General features: G+C 38.6%; 1 protein-coding gene across 3 annotated transcripts in view; it reads left to right on the top strand.

The window, feature by feature from the left end:
- Positions 1-4,195: 4,195 nt before the first annotated feature.
- The window catches only part of LOC117824068 (kelch-like protein 29), a 168,947-nt gene continuing 148,630 nt past the window's right edge, over positions 4,196-24,512 (top strand). For 2 of the 3 annotated variants that reach the window (XR_004633529.1, XM_034699433.1), the window contains exon 1: positions 4,196-4,490. The gene's annotated coding sequence lies outside the window, so the exon portion shown is untranslated. Of the gene's footprint in view, positions 4,491-14,168; positions 14,207-24,512 lie in introns of those variants that run through there. The other variant, XM_034699434.1, reaches the window with a different exon arrangement.

A 24,512-nucleotide genomic window follows, 5' to 3' on the forward strand; every position in this document is an offset into this window, starting at 1 on the left:
CACACACACACACACACACACACACACACACACACACACACACACACACACACACACACACACACACAGGAAATCAGACACAGTGAAACAGTGTGATTGTGTAATTAGATGTGTTAATTGGGGGAGAGCCTATTCCACCTGTTGTAGTAAGAGTGGGAATTTGTGGTCATCTTGCAGAGGTAGTGTTATATGTTTTATTAATGTATTTTCAGGCTTTTATGGTAAAAGACAATACACATTTACACATCATCACCCTCAAGTAACCACCTCTGTTCACTGACAAGGATGAGATAAAGAACATCTTGTTAGGCGCAGGGAAAAAATGTTTGCATCAAAAACTTTCTTTTACACAGAGACCAGAAGAGAAATACTTTGATAGTTTCAGAGTGTGAGACTGTCATGGTTTACCACATGCCAACAAGCTCCACCCAGAAGCCTTCCTTTAACAACATTTGCATTTCTAAACTCTTGGTATGGCTCGCTAGCCTTAACAATAGACAAGTCCTCTGTGGCGATTTATTTCAATTTTGCTGTGAATAACTATTCTAAGATGTACTGAATTTTTCATGTTGTTGATTTTAACTGTCGTTGATTTCTCATGCATAATCAGAATCAAAGCAGCTAATTAATTATTAAAGAAAACAAATTCTGTGATGGTCTGACTATGATTTCAGGCTGGACCTCTGATGTTTCATTTCCAGACAGATATGGATTTCATAATGGATAAATACAGACTTACTGGCTCCTTCATCTCCTTCTAATAGGATAAATGTTTTGGATCTGCCCTTTTCGGTGATCTCACTTAAAACGGTAAAGCCAATATATGTCCACAACTACCATGGGGTCTATTATGTTCCTCTTTAAAGAGGACAAAAGTAAACTACAGGATGGCAACCACATCTTTTGGAGTTCACTGTAAAGAGTAAACAGCAATTGTAAATCCATAAAAAGTAAGACACAGAAATAGTTTAGTTTTTTATTTTGCCCCCTGAGCCCAATTACTGCTGTTTACAGGCACCAGATTTAGTCACATACAGTATACAGCACACTAATAGGCATTAACACGTTACCATGCAGAGCCACTGGTATTTGAGGTGAGGGATGACATGTGGGCCGTAATGAGCAAATATAAACACATCCATTAACAGGGAATTATGAGAAAGTTGTATTTTTATTGAGACAGACATTCAAAATTAATTTCCCTCGAAAAGTTAGAGTTTATTTGAAACAAAAAATATTGCAAATACTGACAACATTTTACAAGTTCATGTCAAATGTGTAAAAACTCTTCACCTTTTCAAACCTTTACCTGCCATATCTTTGAAATCAAGCCACTTCAATAACAATGGAAAGCACTTTGGGCTTTCTCTTTGTTGTCACTGCAAAGACAGATACAAAATGAATTTCATTAATTCTCTATCAGCATTGTTCTGAGCTTTTTTCACATCTTGTATTGTATTTTCATTAACTTTGGGACTCAACTGCACATCGGCCTCATCCCTGTCTCTCCCTGATATCTTGATGAGACTTGCTTGCCTATCATCAAATAAACAACACACACACACACACACACACACACACACACACACACACACACACACACGCACACGCACACACACACGAACAAACAAATAGACACTCATATTGCTCTGTCACATGATACTCATTTCCATTCCAGTGAGTTATTCCACAAAACACAGACCTCAAATAAGAAGCCTTAAATGTACAATGTTTGCCAATTCACACCAGTACCTGCTGGCTTCAATAAATTACTTAACACCATTGTGCACCATGTCACATGCTACACTGGCTGTGAGGCACAGCTGAGAGACTCCAAAAATTACTGCATACTAGAATTTGACCCCTGATAAGTCCCACTATCTCTCCTGCCAAGTGTGACATTTTGATGAAATGCTGGCTTACCAAGGAATGGAGAGCACTCAAGTATCTTAGCCAGACACTCTGGTAAGGTACTTAAATTGCCCTGGTGGAAGATATTTATTATCATTCTTTTGAGTGTTATAGCAATTTATTCACTATTCAAAGAAGACCACACAGTCATTCAAAGATCAAGATAAAATGAGAACTTCTCAATGTACACCAATAGTTTGTATGACAATGTAAAAGGGTTTTAACCATTTCAGGGGTGTTAAATAAATGTACACTTTTTAAATGGTAAAATTTAACTAAAGACATGACCTCAAGTATGGTACTTGTTCTTTCCACATTAATGCTACTTTGTAGTTTTTCTTCCCCAAATTTTTGAGGCAAATATCATCCTTTAACCTACATTTAAGTTAATTAATTTGCAAATATATTTTGGAGTTTTTCGTGTGAACGGAAATAGTTTATACTGTGGTTTGTGGAGGTATGCTTTTCCTTGCAGAACCTAGTTTGGGATAATAACCAGTAACTATAGAAGTGTGCAATGCAATCCTTATGCTTAACCTGAATTTAATTTCTTTTATCACTTTTTTGTATATTATCCTTTTCAAAATGAATTGGTATTATTTCCAAGTAGAGGTCCCCTATACACTTAGTAACAGTGAATATAAGACATTGGTGGTTCAACATCAAAACAGATAGTAAGAAGCAGGTAACTCACAGTTGGATATGCTATAAAACAAATAAAGATTTGGTTTATGATATGCCAGAAAAATACCAGAGGCCCTTTTCACATTAAGTTTTGATATTTCATTAGGGGGCAGGCCCAAATGCTACTATGAATAAAGGCTCTGTTCTGCTTCAGTGTCTTAGTAAGCCATGACAGAGAGCCAGGACCTTGAAACTAAAGCAGCTTAGTTCAGTCCATCCATTATTAATTCACCTGTAAAAGTTACTGTAAGCTCATTGGACCGTGCTGTTGTAATACTTGTGCTTTCAGTGTTTAAACAGATGTTTTCAAGTAAGCCTAATCTGAACCCTGTTGATGGGCGGGGCTAAACAGCGGAAGCAGTGTGACCCAATGAAAACAATTAGCATGTTCTGTCCTCTTAATAAATGATTGATAGAGATGTCAATCACACATCCTGTACACTCCCACACAGTTCAAAGAGGAGAGCTAATCAAGTTCATCAAGTGAAAACACCTGTGTGAGTGTAACACCGATAGAAGGGGTAACAAAGGCTGTTTTTGAAACGGCCTGCTACATACCTACTAATGTAGTAGAGTAAAGTAGAGTAGAGTAGAGTAGAGTAGGTACTGCCTACTACATATTGCATTTGAATTTAGTGTGTAGTCTGATATTAAAAAGTTAGGAAGTGGTTTATATATATATATATATATATATATATATATATATATATATATATTTTTTTTTTTTTTTTTTTTTTTTTCACAGCACATGCAGTTCCCCCTAGACAAAGCAGACCGAGCACTGTGCATTGTGGGAAACAGTACACGAGGCAGACTGGTCCGATGCACACAGTGAAATTTTCCCAAATCAGTAGAAATCCGGGCAGTTTTGGCATTCTGCAGATTTTGCTCTTGTTCACTTATTGCTTACTACATACTGAATTTTGGCCAAATCAGTAGGTACTACTGAATAAACAAACCACAAAGCACAAATAGCTGTTACACAAGTTACAAGCTTTACAGTCAGTTGCAAATATATGGATTTTTTAAGTCTTAAAAAGTTCTGTTGTTGAGTTGTTTTAGCTAAGTGGCACAGGAAGCTATGAGAAAACGTGAAAATGTCCATGCCAAATCGGCTAAAGGAAATTCAGTTACTATCCATTTATGTAAACTTTTTGTCTTTTGTTAGCTCTCTATAATGTCTTATTTGTCTATTTGTTATATGACTGGATCACATTCATTGTGTTCTTTGAAAGGTGTGAGACGCAACAAGGGCCAGCCTATTGTGGGCCCATTTAACCACCAGGTAGGATGACCAGCCGCATGACCAAGAAGGAAAAAAAACTGCTGTTATGGCTTATTGTTGAGATTGTGACAAAGGAAAAGGCGTATGTGATTCTTTTTGAATCATTTAAATGCAACAACTTTAATTTCCAACTCTCTGGTACATCCTCAGAGGTGTGTGCCTGGTCTGTACTGTTGCTGCACTGACGGGACGGCTCCGTGGGTGCACACAGTTGCGCGTAGTGACGACTGGAGGCGCTGTAGGGCTTGTGTTAGCCAATCACAGTGAAAAGGGCGGAGCAGCACCGGGGAAAAAAAAAAAAAAAGTGGCCACACGGTGTGCCTGTCCGTTCAGTCACTAACATCTCAGATCAGCCCCCTCGCAGGCTGCACCGCAAGACACGTCTGCCAAGTCCTCGCCACTACAACTGACGTGCAGCACGGTGCCAAGACAGGACATTTACCAACCAGCACACAGCCACCACCACCACCACCAGCGCGCACTGTTGTTCCCTTCTGCTGTAAAATGCAACAGTCGACTATTCGGGATAGAACCAGCGATCATTCATGAGCAGCGTTGCAGCAAAACAAGAACAAACACCGGGGGACAGGAGCGGCGAGCGGCCGGAGAGGTAAGCGCTCTGTCACTGGAGGTAATAGCAGCAGCCACGCTGACTCTCGGGTCCGCTTGTCTCTGCTTTGTGTCGGGCAGGAGGGTTTGGACAGCACGCGGACACCTGTCCTGCGTTGAATGCACGAGAGGAGGACCATTAGTTTCACTGCCACCCCTTTACCGAAGACCACAGACGGTGTGTTCCGCGCTCAGGTAGTGCACAAGCGCTCCTGTAGAGAGGGAGGGAAAAATTTACTTCACGTTTTAGCTCGTAACAGCACACGAAAGGGTAAGGGAATAGCGAACTAGGTGTCGGCAGAAAGGTCAGCCTCCTCGGATAATACTCACGTATTGAAAAAGGATAAATACATCTTGTTTTGATTCATATATCATCATTCATATCTTTTTTTTAATAATAGGAAATGCTCTTATTTGTCATAAAGCCAGAAAACAATGAATTGACTCATGTTTAAAGTACAGCTGTTAAACTATCAGTAAGTAATGTTATGTTGTGGTCCTACTTCAACTCCTAACATTGAGTGATTTTTACATTCCCCAAATAATCAGTTCCATTAATATCCCAAATACACAGGGCAAAGACTACTTAAAACATTTTGTATTATTCAGTAATGTACATAGTAGTGTGTCTAAGTGTATAATGAAATCCTATTATTTGTTCTGCAGATGAACATAACTTGTAGCGCATCCTCATCCCCATCCCCATCCTCAAGGCAACAAAGCCTCCTCCTCTCCTCAGTCCCATGTGTTGTTACAGTGAAGTGCTGTACCCTTGGATGTGGAGTAGAGCTCTGGTTGTAAAGAACACTGCTTTTTCCTGGCACACAGTCACTGCTGAATGCTGAATCCATCCATTTATTTCTGCTGTCACTCCTCCCTGACAATGTTTCTTTCCAAATCACTCGTCTTCATGTTTCAGTTATTTCCTGGCAGGAAAGAAGGTGTTGATGAAGAAATGAGGTTGGTACTAGTCGGGGTATTATCACATTAAATCCGAGCTCCATATTTAGCATGGTTTGTTATCAACTCTCATACCAAGCTATGCCCGGGTCTTGGCACTGATTCCTGTTTACGAGTGTGTTGCTATATTTAACTGGATGTGGCTTCTTTGCATGTGTTCCTGTTCCTAAACTGATGTACCCCGGTGTTATTTTATTAAGTGGCTGACCATGTGAGACAGGAGCAAGACTCACTCCCCCACTGATGACATTTGAAAACCTGGCAGGCTATCATGAATCAAGGCGGGGATTAAGGGCTTTAGTCCTAGTCCTCCCTGAACAGGCAGGCAGCGCTGCGCTCGATGATGTAACACAATACATTTGCTTCAGAGCCCGAGCCGTTTAGCAGGGGTCTTCTCGGCTCATCTGCTGCGTCTGCCTGAGAATTGTCTCCCCATATTTAGATTGTGCAGTCACTGTAGGTGGATGATTACACAGCAGCATCAGCAGCAATATACAGAGGTGTGATATATGTGTGTGTGAGCTCCAGTACACAGCCTTGTTGTCAGGCAAGTGTTACTTCTGTAGATGTATGGTAATTTCTAAAGTTTTGCGGAAGTGTCAACACTGTGAACTGAATCAATATCCTTCTTTAAAATGTGATTGTTTGCCTATAGGCTGCTTTGCCCGGGGAATTTATTTTGCAATTGTCAAGAGGTATTTATCCTATTAGTAGATAGGATGGTTTCTTTCTCAAGAAAAATGGTTTCTTCTGTTGAGGACTGCAAATTACAATGCTGTAGCTCAAGGCAGTTTATTACTTTTTCAAATTCAACATGAAAGAAAGCTCTTTTGCTCGGAAGGCAGACCACAGTTTGACTCTTATGTATTTAAATTGCCCTCAGCTGTAAATAGAATCATTACATACTGTACAGAATGCTCTTGTGCATTGATCCTGTTGTGATCCAATGCTTTACCTCTGGTGATGGAGTATAGAGCAGAAGCTGTGCCCGTCTCCCAGCAAACATCACTGCTGGAAACCAAGCTTTCTGTGTTTATTATGCAACAACTGTCAGATAAACATGATTGTTTCTCCACGTTTTTTTTGTAAGCTCTAGCTGAAGCTGTATCTTCCTATGCATAGTGTAGACATAAGGTTGGCATCAATCATATCCCTCCATATGCCAACATTTTTTCATGCCCATGCTGGTTTAACTTTTGGGTCATGTTCATGCTTCTTTGCCCCTGAGGCTGCAGTGAACAGTGTTTTCTGGCTGTAGCTTTGTTACAGTGTCATTGTTTTGGGTTGGGTTGGGATGTAGTCCTTAGTTCCACCTTTTCTCACCATTTTGGCAAGAGTGGCAGTTAAATCACAGCAGGACACTTAATCTGTTTGAGAGAACAGCAGTGACCTGCAGTGTGTTAATTGTTCTGATGAGGCACTGAAGAAACCTGTTCATAGTGACTGTGAGGATGTCCTTACCATGTTTATCAGAGTAATCAGGCTTTAAAGCAAACCTGCTTGACAAATGCTATCTGTCTTGAGTTGCTTGGCTGAGTGCAGCTTTGAGATGATCATAATTAATGTGTTTTCATTACAGGGAGGAGATCAGGAGGGATATCTTTTTTTAAAAGAAAAAAATTAATAAGGCTGTTATTTCTGCAATTGGGTTCTTTAAAGAAACAAGTGTAAATTATGGACTAATAAGGGCACTGTTGGCTTTGCTGTTGAAGAGCCAAACCCATGTACAGAGGCTATATCGTAATGGGCCTGGCCCACAACCATTTACTGCATGGTTCCTCCCCTCTCTACTCCCCATATTCCTTTCTCTCTTAAATTGTTTTATCCAGGTAAAAATGCCAAAAAAGAAGACAACTTTTAAAAGTTTGTTCAAAGTGCTATACATTTAACCGTAAACTGCATTAAAGTGCATTAAAGATAGATTACTTTATGCTTTTCAGTGGAAAATGTTAACTTCATTTACAGAGCAGAATCTGTCCCCTCTTTGCACAGCAGCTTTTTGATGTTGGGTTGCAGTGGCAGTGATACATGACAATGCTACTGAATATCACCTTCAGAAGTTATTTAAAAAAGCATAATACACTTCTGAACATGGGGCAAAAGGCCATGAGCAAACTCTGTGCTTCCTGAGCACTTTAGAGATCAGTGGACTATGAAAGGCCTCCTCTTTAGTTGCCCTCTTGAACATGGTCTCTGAAGGACCAGTGATGCTGGTATCATTTTCTAAAAGGCCCTCAGTTTCTCTGTTCAGAAACCCAAATGGTCCCAAAATAAACGGAGTGTGAACCCTCCTACACCTGTGACTTGAGTCAGTAGCTCTCTCTTTTGGGAGGCATTTTAAATCAGGACTTTATTATTTTAAAGAGAAATATCAATAACATTTAAATGTAATAATATTATTTTAAGAATAATCAGATCAATTAAATATATATTTTTGATCAATGTAACATTTTATACATTCATTCATATTTTTATATACAAATCATAATACACCGCATATTTAGATTTATAAAGTTAAAAATGTTGTTAGAAAATGTATCATCAATTAACTTTTACTTTTGTAATCCATAAGTTTTTACCCTTTTCTTTAAAAGAATGAAATCAAAACCTATCAGTGTGAAAAATCCAATTTTAAGAATTTCAAGCCATGACCATAATTTAATTACTCACTCAAATGGTTCATTCAGTATTCACTTAAAATCTTTGGGGACACTGGGTGATGGTTTTGTTTGGACTTAGGTCTTTGATGTTTGGTCTCAAGGCCAGTGTGGTCAGTGGCTCTATGGGGGGCAGATTAAGCCTATTAGCGATATGATGCCATGGCAGGTTTTCTTCATGGCTGGAGGAGAGATGGGAGGGAAGGGAACATGAAAAATGTTTTTATCTTGTATCTCATAGCCTCAGATACAACAGCCATGTTTAGGTGTTTATACAGACTCACATTAAGCTTGGCTGCTTGACTATTTCTGCTCAGTAGTTACCTGAGAGCCAAAGCTCCCCTGACATCTTCTTTATGAACCTTAGTCATTTTAATAAGGTGTATTTTACTGTCTGATCTCTACTTTGGAATAAATATCATCTATAATGAAACATAAAATCTATTCTTGGTGTGTCTGGGCTGTTAAGTATGCAGAATATATCAGTCATTATCAGAGTGCACTGGCCCATAGAAGGACCTGGATATATTATGTAATAATTTATTTGAAATTGAATAATTGAATCAGTCCAGACAAGAAGCAGAGCTTAAAAGAAGGCCTGATGGAACAGCTCTGTCTGCCGGAGGCAAAACAGACTTCAGACTACTTCCAGAAAAAAACCAAAAATAGTTGGTCACTTAAAGTCACTGTGCTCATTCCCTCCTGCCTTTCTGGTCAAGTTGGTGATAGATGCATAGCCTTCTGTGGCATCTCCTAGAATCTGTAGGACAATTATTCAGAAAGAAGAAAAACTAGAAGTGACAAGTTTTTGTTTGTATGCATCAAGTGATAACAGGGCTCCTTGATTCTCCACCATTGAGTTTATTTTGAGTGATCTGCTCTTTCTGCAACAGTAAAACTGTAAATCATTTTGTCCCTTGTGAAAAATGGAATATGTAAATAGTTCTCAGTTAAAAGAAAAAAAACTGAGTAATTTCTGATTTGCATTCTCCCAACAGTGTGAGTTTAAAGGTGGCTTTTGAGTTAAGAGGAAACATAAATCACATATTTGAAGGAGATGTGATGTGCTGTTTTAAGCATTATATTTACAGTCTGTTAGCCTAAGCCTGCATGTATTCTTCCAAAAGCTATATAAAATATTGGCCCCATTCCAGCTACCTCAAGCTGTGAAGCTTGCTCTAAAGTGTTCATTTTCCATTTGAATTCCCTTGTTTAAATACCTGCATCACAATGACCAGGGTCATTATTCAGCAATAGACAAAACTTGACAGAACATATTGAAAGGGGCAGTTTTTCTTTTCATGAAAATGCCCCTGCTGTCTCTCAGGGGTCGAGCTGTTGCTATTCAGTGCATGATGAAAATTCAAGGGTTGTTGCAGTAACCTAAACTGAGCATTAGTGGGTCACATAAACATTAGTCACCTGCTGTTTGTGTATATTGTTAAAAAAAGCAGTAGGAGTAGGATTTCTCATACTGTATCTTCTGCTATGATGCATCTCTAGTTACTTAACTTAACCTGTACTCTGTGTGAGTCTACAGTTAGTCAATTTGCCCTCATATGTGCATCAGGGAAATGAAGAGTGTTAATCAGAGAGGATTCAACTCTGTCTTGGACACTCATGAAGGACAGTGTTTTTGCCCACTCTGTAGCTCACATTATGTTATGTTTTACAGTTTGGTTCATTACACAGACATTTGGCTGTGATAAAGCTGACCATAATCTTAATAAGATGGCGACTGTAGGTAGTGTTGTAAAGATAGCTTTTGTCATTGCGCTCTGCCTCTAGTATAAAGGGATATTTCTTTAGCTGGCATGAATAAATTTCATCTTTGTAACATAGGACTATCCATTCTATTTCACTAGGCATGAATTCATTGACCAAGAAGCCTTTGATGGGAATATCTTAAGACTTAGTTGCACCAGTCAGTGGTCATTCGACAGTCAGACACATAGTGACTCAAAGTTTGTTGTAATAGTAGAAGACTCTTGTTTTTTTTATTTCTATAATGTTATTTTTTGAGCCAGTGTCTTCACTCTGACACTGATCAGTAAATGTAAATCACCCCCAGCAGTATTTTTTAGAATGGAGTCAGTGGTAATAGGATGGCAGCCATGTTTGATTATTAATAGCGGGTCTGAATCTCTCAGGTCCTGATTGGTCTCTGCTGATTGCTGAGCGCTCTGATTAAGAAATGCCATTAAACTGCCATTAAAATTGATACATCATGCTTCCTAGTGTTTTATCACTCTGAGATATCTCCTTCAATCAATTGATTGAGCACAGATTATTTATGGCTGGGCTTCAGTTTCTCACGTTTACAATTCATGGTACAACTTTTGCTCTGTAGGTTGTTTTCATTTATATGTGTATTCTATCTTGATGATAAAACATTTATGTGAATGTGCAAGTTTTGATAAATCTATCATTATGGACATTTTAGAGATGATCTCTATATTAAGATTTAAAAAAAAAGTTAAATCTGTACTCGGGGGTCATAATTTTTAGCATGGGAAGTTTTCTGTTTATTTTTATTGTATGATTTTGTCCAAGTAGCATTGACCAGTCAAGACTACGTGTATTCAGTAAAAACATTCTTTATTGAAAGCTTTGACTGGATATAAATAACAAAATGAATCCTTTTATACGGTCTACAAAAGAGAAAAAACAGCTATTCATGGTTATGACCACCTAACTCCGATTAGTGATAATCTGATGATTGATTTATCTCTTAAGTTATTTGCATTGTTGACATAAATGAAAATGTGCTTTTGATGTAAGTGCTGTGTAATGGACAGTGGTCGCAGCCAATGATATGCACTGTTATTGGTATGTCAAGTGCATGTGTAAAAGTTTCTCCAGAGGAAGAGATCCAGTTCAAGGGGAATTGATAATTGAAAAAGTAAACTTAAGTAAACTTAAGACTTACCTTTTTAATCTAGCTTTTAATGTGGAGTAATTTATTTTAGCCCTGGACTGCATTATCAGTATCATTATTATTATTATTTTTATTATTATTTTATTATTTTATTATTATTTTTATTATTTTTATCATTATTATCTAAACCATTGTTTTAACATGTATTTATTTATCTTATTTATTTATTGTGTTCACCTGATCTCGTTAACTCTACCTTATTTTTAACTTTTATTTCCACTCTTACTTATTTTATTAATTTTACTGTGTTGATTTTCTTTTCTTTTTTAAGTATTTCTTCTTTTTTCATGCCTTCTATAATTCTACCATTGCTGTTGTTTTCTCACTGTCTGTTACTCTGTGAAGCATTTGGGCTACATGTTTCTATGTATGAAAGGTGCTATATAAATAAAGTTGAGTTGAGTTGAGTTGAGATACCCTCTGTATTCCTCTGCTTGACCCTGTTAGTAGAGCCAATCAGCGTTAGGATTTCCAAACTTCCTGGAATGCATCAGAAATGATAATTCTGATCTCCATACGAAAACAAGCTTTTGAGAAGTTGTTTACTTCTCCTCATGAGGACACATCTGACCAACTTTGAATTTTCACTTTTCAAGACCTCATGGTGTTATTTCTGAAAACTTAATTGCCCCTCTAACTGCAAGTCAATCACCAGAAAATGGTATCTTGATTTCACACAGCTGAAGTTAGGCAGAGTTGAACCTCTAGTGTAGTCGACTACTGTTGAACTAAGACTTTCCAGAAACAGATGAAATTACAAAGAAGTTTGAATCTACCATGTATGTAGCCCCACTGTTAGGTGATGGTAAATGGATTGCTGACCGGTTCTTAGATTGCTTTAGCTACAAGTTACATGGTTTTACATCATTAATATGTCCAATGTTTATTGGAGTAAGAAACAGAAGAAGACAAAATCAAACCTACAATAAAAAGTCAACGAAGTAGTAAGTGATTCGCACTAATTTAAGGAGGACATGTCCAATTTAATGGCAAGGCAAATTTATTTTGTAAGCAGGGTTTCATCTCAATCTAATAAAAAAACAGAGAGAGGCTTCAGTTTTGCTTACACCATACAGTACCAAATAAGGTTTTAGCTCAATGTGATAACTGACAAAACCTTATTTGAGTTTCTAAGAAGTCAAACCAATGTCTTAATGTGTTATGTAGATGATTGTGTCTTTGTGGTTTGATTTAGTTGATTACATTATTATACTTTTCCAGATTACAGAGAAGTGATAGCAGAAATTAATGAAAAAAAGGGGTATTACAACTTCTTAAAATAATAACAAATAAAAAGTTTGAAAGAAAAAGATACGTTTCTAAATATGCTCAGTTGGACTCAACTTATGATGAGATTCCCTTGAGTATTACTTTGATACACTACTGCATTTTTGCTCATACAGGTGGCAAAAAATTGGTTCTGTATCTGTGAGTTACTTTTGACATCCTTTGAGGGAGATTCAGTGATGTAGCTTTTTCCATTACTGCATAATCACAATGGAAAGTTCTTTTTCTGAATGTTCACAATGCCTTCATAGACCATTTTTCCATCTTAAAGGGAAAAAAAGAACAATCATAATTATGTTCCAGAGAGTCTTTTTAATGTCTGACTTGATGTACAGTATGTGACATGGAAGTGGAGTCAGCAGTGCATGATTAATGAGAGTTCAAGAAAATGTAACTTTTTTGCGATGGGTAACCGGTCTGCTTTGTTTTAGATATATGCTAGAGCTCTGCAGCTCATCCTTGGAATCGTCAGTCATGACAGTGTTCTATTTTGAAGGATAAAAGATAATTCTAGCTCTTTTTTTTGGAAATACATTTTGGCAGCATATTCAGAATTGAATATAGAAGTAGAGATATGTCTCAGAATATCACAATAACAAGGTGTATTTCAATGCCCATGTGATGATCAAAGTCTATCACACTCCAACTTTTAATGCAGTTTTTAAGGACCTTAATGATTTATGCTTTTTTCTGTCTCAGGCTTTCTGTTGTACTTTTATTCGAGTAAGAAGTTGCCTGAATTTCCAAGAATGACTTTGGAGAAACCCCAGAGAGTGTACATGAGCATGCCTGGGGCTTTGTGTGTAGAAAGAAAAAGAGGTAATGTTAGTGACCCTTTTAGAAGACAGAGTTTGAGGTTTTCAAACTGAGAGAAAAACGGGATACATCGTCTTTAAATATCAACAAGGCTGCAGTGTGTTCTGGACAATAGAGGCAAGACAAGAAACTTGTATCTTTAATTAATCTATGATGGATTTCTGTTTATGAGTGCTAAACAAAGGAGGGCATCCCCAAACCTGGAATGGTTCAGGATTTCTTTTACACTCAGAAGATATGTATCTCTTCTTCCTGTTAATTGTTTCTTTCATTTTACTTTGATCAGGCCATACCTCAGTCTAACAAAGGAAGACTTCTTTCTTTTACGTTTGCCTTGTACTAAGAAATTTCCATTTCACTCTGGTTTCCAAACAGAAGCATACTCTTTCATACACACACAGGCACACACACAGACTGAGATGTGGTGACTTCCAAAGGCTGCCACCACTGATGAGTCACGAGATTGCTGTCTTTTTTGTTTTTTTCAAACACCAGTGCTATTGTTGTGTTTGACAATGAAAGCTTTTGAAGTATCGGCTCCAATGCAAACCTTTTCCTTTGCCTCCACCTTAAAAAGAGCATGGTTTTCAATTTAGGTATGGTTGTAGTCATTATTTATTTACACCCCGGAATTCGTTCTCTACCAACCCTCAAGAGCTTTGCTAACTTCAACCATATGCCTTCAGTTTGACCTTTTCCACAGCTGAACTATCCACTGATGACCTCTTATGTTCTCTCAGGACAGTTGGAGAGAAGCGTGTGTCTCTGTGGAGTCATTTATCAGCTCTCTAGACCAAGGATTATGCTAATTAATCTAGATTGTTTTACACATGTTTGTTTTCCCAGTTTGTTTGAGTGAAAGCATGCCGGATTTTTCTGTCATGAACAGATGGTGAACACAAGAATTTTAGAGCCAGATTGATGGACAATTTCATTTTATTTATAGCTTTAGAGCCTCATCGTATTAATCAACTTTTACGGTTTCTGCAGGTGTCGACGCTAATACTCCTAAGAGCTAATTTGTCTGGGATGAGCATCCCAATCCACCAGAGACCAAAGGTACAGTCAGCTTTGAAAAGCTCATTATGCTATGTCCCAATAAACATTTTATTATGCCACAGACAGACCACACAGCGTGATACAAAAGCATGATTAAATATGAGTCACTCATGTTACGCCTCACTAGTGTATTGTTCTACCTTGGAATCTTTTTACACAATTAAATTTAGCTAATTGTGATATTATTGTTCAATTTAAAACCATTTTTCAACCAATGAATATTAACTTGAGTCTATAATACCCTGAAATACCCAATGTCTTCACTCTTAAAGAGCAACACTTGATCCTCTGTGCACTGTGTTCACTGTTTGTACATGTTCTGTGGTACTGGCCTGCTTTAGTGGGGGATTGATTGTCAGACATTATTTGATAAAGAGTGTCATTAATTCTGCTTGACTTCCCTGCTGTGTCCACAAACTGAGCTCTGTCTGGCTTTGTTTCCCCTCCTGCAAGTATATATCACAGTTAGGTCAGCAAGTAAGACCCGGTTTGTCTCTGAACAGATTCTGGCTAGAGTCAGGCTAGAAAGGTTGGATTACTCCTGGGGCACAGGACCCCAGGAATGTACAGACCCCTCTGGTGGTCTACTTACTGCTGATGAAATAGAATTGAATTAATGGGGTTGCCCACAGCGAGGACTGATTAGAGTGACACTGCCTTTGATCCCAGAGGGAGATGACAGGGCACACAGGCACATGAATGGGGGTGGGGTTTGGCTTTGTGTTTTGAGTAGTAGTTTGTCGGTCAGTGTGGGCAATACGGCCTCAAATCAATAACGCACCAAATTTACATTTTACCTTGATTACGATTAAAGAACAATTATCCTTTGTTTCTTCTTCTTGTTTTTGCCCTCATGGTACATTGACAACATTTGAACTGTTAGTATGCTCAACTGTTTGATATGGGATATTTTTCCTTTTGAGTCATTTTCATGTTGTGTAGTGTTTGTAAATGTGTGTAATCCACAGCGGCTTGTGGAGCTCCTCATTGCTTAGCGATTGTGAGTCTCCCTCTTCGCTTGAGCCATGCACTGTTCATATTCAATAACATGACAGTGCTCCAAATGTTAAAACAGATTGGTTGCTGTAACAGTTTTTACTGTTTACTTTTATTTTGTTCAGTGTTGCCTTCACTGAAGCAAACATGCTCAAACAACGGACATGTTACAAGTTCCTTTGATACAGGCTGCTCGATTTGCTCAGTTGGCTCTTTGTTTGAGTTCTTTATGTTGCTTCCATGTCGCAGACTGGACTAGGCGGAGTCAGGTGACTACACATGCAGTACTATTTTTCAAGGGGTCAGTATGAATGCGCATATTGGGGAAAGTATGAGCTGAATTAAAAGAGAAGAAGATGTCACCCTCATGGGAAAGATTTCATCGGTTAGAGGTTCTGATATCAACTTTGAGTAATTTTAGATGAATTGCCCAGCCCAACTGTCTTTCTTGGGTCAGTGGGTCACACCACTGATGAACAGAGCTCATTATGTGTCTGCTTGCAGGGGTTTGACCCTCACCATTGGTCCTTAAATCCTTCTGTGCTGTTTGTGCACGGTGCAAGAGTGTTGTTTGGTGGCCTACCTGGCTCAAAGCTAATTGTAAAGCTGCAAACATTTAAAAAGTCTCACCTGCAGCTTGTGTGTTTGTGTGTGTAGTTGGATTTTGTGTTCTTCTGCAGGGCATCATGTGTTTAAGGGATTTAACACAGCTCATAAACCCAGGATTGTTTGTTTCCCACTGGTATTTACTGCTTTATGGGCTCATATGAATATCTGTGGCACATTTTCCAAGTACACAAGTTAATAAGGACCACTTGAGTGTAAAATTAGGTTTCTATACATCAGAATTAAGATAACTTAACTGTTGCGGAACCAAGAAGTCCTAAAATTTCCAGAGTTTTCAAAAAAACCAAAAACAACATTCACAATGCTAGTGATTATGCAGGCGTGTGACACAGTGGATCAAACTCTTATCTAGCTTTTCTTTTTGTCCTTTACTCAAATATTTTTGTCACTATACATTTTCAACACTTTGATAACTTACCATGAGATTCTTTTTGAAAGTTTGTGGAGTTTCCCCATTATAGAAGTCACTATTGGGTTGTTTGTCATGGCAAGCTACTCTGACCAGAAGAGCCAAAATCCCTCTTTTTTCTTTCTTTTTTAAAAGTTTTTTTTTACGAACTAGTTCTAATGCACTGCAAGCACAGCTCTGCAACTAATCCAACCCCTATCTTAAAGTGTGTCATGGCGTACAATCACAGTTTCTTTTGGGTAACATGTTCAATAGGTTTAAATGTAATACTTTGGCCTGACGATGCTGATTGACATCACACCAAATCCATTATTGAGAGTTACAGCTGACCAAAACAAAAGTTTTGTAGTGTCATTGATATTCAGTTAATATACCAAAAGCTAAAGTCCACTACCCTGCTTTTGCAAAATATCTGTGGGAATAACTTATTCTAAATGCATACCCTCAAGCTAAAAGGTGTCACCATCCGTCTCTGTGCACCCGTAAAGCTCAGAGTGGTTTGGGGTTTTTCCATCAGTGGAATAGGAAACAGACTTGCATTTTCAAGCAGCCTTTATGTGTTTATTTGTTGCGGAGTAAGGTTTCAATATTGTTCTCATTTAAATGAAATGGAGCAAGTGACCCAGTGTTTGTAGAAACCACTCGGAGCATTCTTGGTGCAGGGATATGGATGAACCACCAAGCACCACTGCAGAGGGGGAACATGAAAATAACAGCTTTTGTGTGTTGAAAAGTTACAAAATCCACATGATGAAAAAGCCCTGCTGCCTGCAAAAGTACCCCTTGGATTTTGGCCTGAACACACCCAAATAAGTGGTATTACTTTTTAAACTATGTACTAAATAAAGTACCTTTCTTTCTTCTTTACTATGGGAAGTGATGGTCATCATCCCCCTTGCTGTGTATGTTTTGCCCCCCACACAGTAGGCTGGAGCTGTCTGCAGAAATCATTCACAGGGCCTCCTCAGGTAATAATAGATGACAAGCTCCTGTGAGGAGGAGAGCACGTCTCCTGGTAGAATGCAGAGCCTCTCAGACAAAGGTGCCATCAGCTGACAGACAACCTGCTGCTGTAGATGTGGAGGAAAGTTTGAGGGCGATGCTGAATAAAAGCCTCAAGGGGACTCTGCTGCAGCTATTTAGAAAGAAAATTACAACTCTAATTTTGAAAAGTGCAATTAATCATGAAAGACGTGAGCAGCTACTGGAACCAGTTTTAGTTGGACAAGAAGTTTGGTGCTTCTCTACAGACCTGACTTTGGAGTGACCCTACAATTTTAATCACTGTATTATTAGTTTTAAATGTAAGTGCTCATCTATTTTTTCTGTCTGTAGTCTTTAAGTTAGGCTCTTGTTTGAGAGCACTCTATATTGGAAACTCAAGTCCAAGGATACACACATTCAAATGTTTTCAGTCCTAAAGACTATATTCCAAAGGAATGAGTCAACAAATAAGAACATTGTGACCATACAACACTTCAACCTGTCATCTATAGCCACAATGGCTGTTAGAGGAATGTGAGTATTTGGTAACAAGACAGTAGTGGTGTTAAGATAATGCATTACACATGTTGAAAAAGGGCAAATTCATGATAAAAGGTTGGTCTTATTCCCACATTCACTACAATTTACCTGATGAACAGTCCTGCTGTGAGGAGATAACCACTGTAAATTATGTTGAACTATAGTCATGTGTCATGGCCTGTCATGAATCCTCCCCCACAGCTGCAGATACAGCAGGAATAGCTTTATATAATGTCAAACACATTTTTGAAACCCTGAGTGTTGAGGCACCTTGAGGCCAGCCTTATCTTCCCTCCATCATTAAGAGGAAGATGAGCCTGCAGTAGCACAGAAAGGGGCAACCACCTTGAAGAGCATTTATCTGGACAAAGCACGGGGAAGTATTTAGCTGTACAGACATAAAATGATGGGAGGAGTTTCAAGTAAAGCTCCAAGCACAAAAGTGATAGAGCCTATGACATGACCTTTGACTGATATTGGGTGCATCTCTAATGATTTGTGTGCTGCTGATTTGTGTGCTCCGTGAACGTGATCACGGGGGAGAGCGAGGAGAAAACCTTCCCCTGCTGCCTATCACGACCCGCAGCCCTTGAAGCCCACCCAACTGCAGCCTTAATGATAGAAATTGCCCCCCCCATGTACACATTTAATTGAAACGCCACTACTCAAGCACAACAGAGGTAAAACATAAACTCACTAATAAACACAGGCTGTCACATACGGTTACATCCTTGTCACATAGTCAATGAGGCATTGTCTCCTGCACGCCCCTGCAGTGATTAAGATGTAGGGCACTGCAGGGGTGCCCTTGGTGAAAGGGGCATAGGACATACACACACAGCAGGGTTTTAGCATGGTATGTTATACAGCCCATTGAGGTTAATATCTGTGAATGGGACATGCTGGCACTTTCACAAGTGTTAGAAGGGTTGTGTTCTTTTTTTCCTTTTAAGTGTCCTCAAGGACTGCAGCATAAAAGAAAAGTATAAAACGACTTTATCTTTAGTGCTCTAACGGAGGAGGACAGAAGTGGAATGAGGACAACTGCATTTAAAGTCATTAGTGTAACTGTCAGAACATATTTTACTCGGCTAATCTAAAACTGAAATCATTTGAAGTTTAAAAGCTGAAACACTGCCTGCATCAGTCCCATGAAGGCATCAGAATCTGACAATGATGTTTAAATGTTAACCTGTCATAAAAGGCATTTTAGGGCATTTAAAGGCTACTTGAAGAAGCTTTAGAGCCTAAATGATTCATTCTACTTTTGCTTTACAACAATGCTTTAAAATGGAACATTATGGTTTAAAATGCACAAAGAAATCACATGGAGTTCCACAGAAACAAAGAAAAACCTAAACAAAATATTGAAACATTTTGCATCTTTTCTGTTTAATTCGGTCAGCTGCTGTGGAGCAAAAGAAATTCTGGACTTTTAAAAGCATTTCAGGAATGAAAATAATTCAGGTCAACAATTAGAAATAATTAAGCAAGCTTAATCAGATTATATTTGTTTACCAAAAATGTGCTAAAAAAATATCCCTCCCTTATTCCAGTTTCAAATCAACATTGCAGCAAATGAATGCCAATCAAACATATTGACATAAAGAGAAAATTGAAATATGTTCACCATCACCAGCTGTATCCATCCATGTTCTTTCTGAAACCTGTCAGCTATGGTTTGAATCCCTCTTTATCAAATCTTCATTTGATCTATGAGACTGTTAAAAGGACTGTTTGTTACACGGAAACCTAAAATGTTTCTTCCTTTTTTAACTTTGTTTTACTTATTTTATATCCAGCCATGAACATATTCCTTTATTCCCGTGCAACATCCACACTGATGCAGACAAGATACTTTTAAAAAAGCACCAACACACTGTGCCATGCAAAGTCTGAGATTAAAATAAGTAAGCATTAATGTTTAGTTAGTGGGTTATGTAGGGGTGATGTATGCAAAACAGTGGTCTCATTGATAAAACAGTGCATAGAATCCATACTAATGACTAAAATGACTAAATATTCAAAGCCCTGAATTGCCATGCGCAACAGATAAGTCAGGTTTATAAAACAAATATTTTAGATGTTCCTTCTATGAATCAAGACCCTCCTGGGAATATGTACACTTTGTTCGGCCTCAGCCTCGCCCACATTTGTCCATAGATGGTCATGAATGAAAATGCATGCAAATGAGCCGGCATATCAAAGGTTTTTGCAGTCAAGAAATCCTGTACAACATAGAGCAGGAAAGAAAAAATATAAAAAAAGAAAAAGAAAGAAAATAAATAAAGCAAAAAATGAGGAAGTAAGCACAGGTAAGAAAGCATATTTTGTGTTTCTCTTACAGCAGGAGGGTCACACAGAAAATAATTGGCAATTGAAACCAGGTTAGAAAATATTGGAAAATATCACACCATTCCTATTAACCGTTGCTTTGTAATAACCAATCAGAATCAAGGATTCAAGATGGCTCTGTAGGTATCAAATAATATAGAACAAAGGGAGTTTTGTTATACTGAATATAAGCATGGCTGTGATTCAGTTGTAGGCACAAGGCTGCAGGATGGGTGCAGGCAATTTACAGCTACTACATGGAGTGTGAAGTGTTTCTTCCCAAAAAATGATACAGGCAGTTTTTTAAACAATTTGCTCCTCAAACTGATTTTTTTTCAAACTGAACTTTTTCTGTGCCTGCTATAAAATCTCCTTTTAACTTTCACTACATCTCATCTGCAAGGATGAAATGTCTGCTGCAGAAATCCATTTCTCAACAGGGATTCTTATCAAACAAGTCAAATGAAATAAGATGTACTTTCTTGTCATCTGAGATTGAATCTACTGCATTACTCAGAATTAATTGTGAGCATCTTTCAAATTTAGATCTAGATACCTTCCTGTTCAGTGTTGATAAAAGCCACAGAGAGCAACTAATTATGGCACATACAGTATCTCTTTGTGTACATATGTAGAGGTTGTGTGAGGATGGTTCGCAGCATTTTATACTGCTGTTGAAAAGTACAACTGAGGTTGTTCATCTTATGTTTTTCAACTTGAGCCTGAGAGGCTGCCGTCAATTATGTGAATGGTTATTGTAAAAGTCTTTTAGCAGAGATGAGAGAGAGCGCATACAGACAACAAGTAGCTGAATGATTACTGACATGCTACAGGTCATTTGTTGCTCTACATTTAGCTGAGCTCTTGACAACAAATATTTGTTCTTCAGTTTCTTTCAGGTCTGAATGATACAGTCAGGAGACTGTCAGTGGTTACACCTCTCTGCGTGTCGTGCATTTGTTGCACATGTACAACTATTTAAAGGATTCTTGTGCAGTTTTACGGCTGAGGCACACATGTAGTGCAGATGTCAAAGTGATGCTGTAGGGGTTTTCCAGAGGTTAACCATGCTTGTAAAATGTGAATTCCTGCACCAATATTTTTTTCCCCCCTTAACTCTGTCCCAAAAAGGTTCTTTAAAACTCTGTGCATATCACTCAGCAAGAACAAATCAGCTTCAGTTTTAATTGCTTAAACTGCTTACTAAAACAATCAGAAGTCACATTATCTCAGCTGATCACACAACTCAAAGGTCTATTCCATAGACCGTATAAATAATGGACGTAGTATCTGTGACCCATCTGTTTCTGAGGCGCTGTTTTGAAGCCAATCATCGGCGAAAGCCATATTGCTGCTATCAGAGCAATAGTGACGTAAAGAGGCGGGCTTTGAGCCTCCTAGCCAACAGCTACAGTGTTCCCGTCTGTCAGTCAAGTCAGCTGTGCCTCTCATCGGAAGACTCTTAATCTCAATATCTTCAAAATTGTCACGTTTGAAAATAATTCACCCCCCATACAGAGTGTGCCGATCGAGAAATGAGCTATCCAGACTACACTCATCTTTTGTACCAAGCTGTAAACATGTTTATTTCTGCTGTAAAGATCGTCTGTTTTGAATTGGTGTGTATGGGGTTTCCATTACTTCTGGAGCCAGCCTCATGCGGATCCTTGATGAACTGCAGTTTTAGCACTTCCGCATTGCACTCATATTTTTAGACTAGAGGTTGCCGCTTGGTCTATTCCCATAAGTTGTGAACCGAAAAAATTGACTATTTTTGAAATGTATTTTGAGATTGAAGCAGATATTAGTGTTCAAGTTTTATGCTAGCATAGAGACTTGGAGCAGGAACACACAACAGTATGCAGTGAGTGATCAGCAAGGAAGTCTGAAGTGTTCTTGCAGTTTAAGATGAGCAGATGCTGTCGGGTTTGAATAGCAGCTGACGATGAAGAAGCCCTGTCCCATACATATTGGCCATCCTCAGAGATGAGCTGATGAAAAGAGAAACAAATGTGTCGGAGCACAGTACAACAGCTGAAGAGTTTTGACCAAGAGGTGCTGCTTCAGATGCTCCTACAGACTGTACTTAGTGTATTGATGTGACAGCTCACTGTGGGATTTATAAATTAGCAAATATGCTTTCCCCTTCAGCAACGCTTTCTGACATTTTCATTTTATTTCATTTCTGTTTCTGTTCCTCTCAGCTGTTTCTGTGAACAGTTTTGTCTACCTCCTCTGTTTTTTGTCAAACTTACAGCCACCCACTGAGATCAGATTAAAACAGACATGTTCAACACAAAATCGAGTCTCATGCCTGCAGCAAAGCATGCTGGGAGACATACTGGCTGGTGATTTCAGTGGTGCTGTTTGCCGTAATGTTTATAATCTGGTTGTGTTGTTTGAGATTTTCTATAATCTAGTTTTCCCAGTGATTGTTGTTGCACACTTGTTCTGTTTTTTTTCTGCATGTTTGGTGTGATGATAACTGATAACTTGCAATGCCTATTGTTTTTTTTAACATCAGTTTGAAGCAGATGTAGATTGAGGGATTCTTATTGTCTTAAATGTTGTACCTAATATTAAAAGTCAAATGCGAGTAAATGGTTTAACTTTAGTAGGTAGTCAGGTTCTCAAACTTTTGCAGATATTTCTGCCAACAACATTTCTCGTCGTACATCAGCTCACACGTGACTTTAAAAACCTGACCTTGCCATCGAACTGTGGCTTTTTAAACTGTGAGCAAGTGTCTGAAATATTCTTAGTGAGACGCTACTATGAACTAGACAACAGAAGTACCTCCATCTCTTTTTCCGGAGTCTGCAAACACATCTCAAAGCAGCAGAGTTATGATATTATTTTTGTATTATACTGCTGGTGTCAATCCAAAAATGTGGGCAAAGCTCAACTTTGTCTCAACTAAAGTAGCTTCACCCTCATGTCCGACCTTCATCTTCATCACATTTGAAAAAAGTTAATTTTGTCAAATTTCCCCCAAATATAAAGATTTCCTGGTCCAAATGGCAATAACCAGGGGAAACTTTATTTGAGCTAAAAGTTCCTAAAACACTTAATTGTTGTAGTTCCTTCACCAATTCAGCCACTTATGGGCTGCGAGAAACCTCCTGTTTTTTAATCATATGAAATCAATAGCCATTACAGGAGGTTAAGAGAGTGATCTCTCGTCAGTGTGACTTTTCCTGATGGCTGTCATCTCCTTTAATTGCTTTGCTAATACCATCCACACTCAGCCTGGATCTGGGTCAACAAGGCCTCTCTGCTGGAGTTGACTGCAGGCTGTCCTTCTCCATCATCTCCCTCCTCTCTGCCTTTTTATTTTCTCATGTGTCCCCTTTAAGCTCCTCTTAATTAGAGTAAGACTTACAGTAGAACCGTGATAAAAATACACTATTTCTTGCCACAATATGACATGTGATTATATTAATCCAACCAGAATCATTTTTATTTCCTTGCAGTAGATGATCATTTATGCACCCAGCTCTGCTCTGGGATTGAAAAAGTCTCACCAGAATTAACCTTTAATATTTCCCTCGGGTGATGCAAGATCTGCTTTTTCTTTGTGGACCGTCTTTCTTTGATTTGGATTGTTACTATAACAGTGTAATATATAATAGAACACAGCAGAATGACATATTTATGTTGTAGAGTTGCAGACTGCTCAGAGGTCAGCATGACAGCACTGACTCTAAATTGAACTCAGTGACTCCATAAGAATTCAATGTTAATGTTGCTATTATGCGGTGTAGAACGATGTGAAGGTGCAGTGTACACATTGGCAGTACTTTTCTTGCAAAGTAAATGAGACGAGGCAACTGGTATCTTAGATCAACGCTTATAAGCATCTGCATAAAGCTGTGTTGTTACAAAGCTGCAACAGGGACCACGTTTTTCAGAATGGTAGGCCACTGCCCTGCATAGTATCGCCTCACTTTTTACCTTTTTTCATAAATCACAGCACGAGTAATCAAAGCTTGCAACGTGGATTGTTTGGTCTTGAAGGATGGGAAGGCTTCATGTGTTGGGTTGCAGCACGCAGACTTACACACTTTTCATATTGCACTTTGTGGTGCTGTTGTATGTAGTGAAAGAGATTTGATGTGCTCAAACTTTTTGTTTTCGGCATTCTGTACAGGATACATCAGTCTGTTGCTCCTCTGAAATTTTAATCCCGAACCATCTCCAAGTACTCAAACCAGTATTCTTCTTCTCACAGACTAGCTCTTTGTCAGAAGTGTTGCCACCACCTTTATCTGAATCCATATTGTTGCTGTATACAGGACTTGTTGTTGTGAGCGTGCTGGAGGGGCGGGCTTTTGACTTTCAGTTTTGCTCAGAGGGACAGAGACGGGCAGGGTGAAGAGGAACAGATGGTGACAAGAAAAATGGGCTGCTCTAACG

Source organism: Notolabrus celidotus, chromosome 13 (genome assembly GCF_009762535.1).
Source record: "Notolabrus celidotus isolate fNotCel1 chromosome 13, fNotCel1.pri, whole genome shotgun sequence".
Taxonomy (NCBI): domain Eukaryota; kingdom Metazoa; phylum Chordata; class Actinopteri; order Labriformes; family Labridae; genus Notolabrus; species Notolabrus celidotus.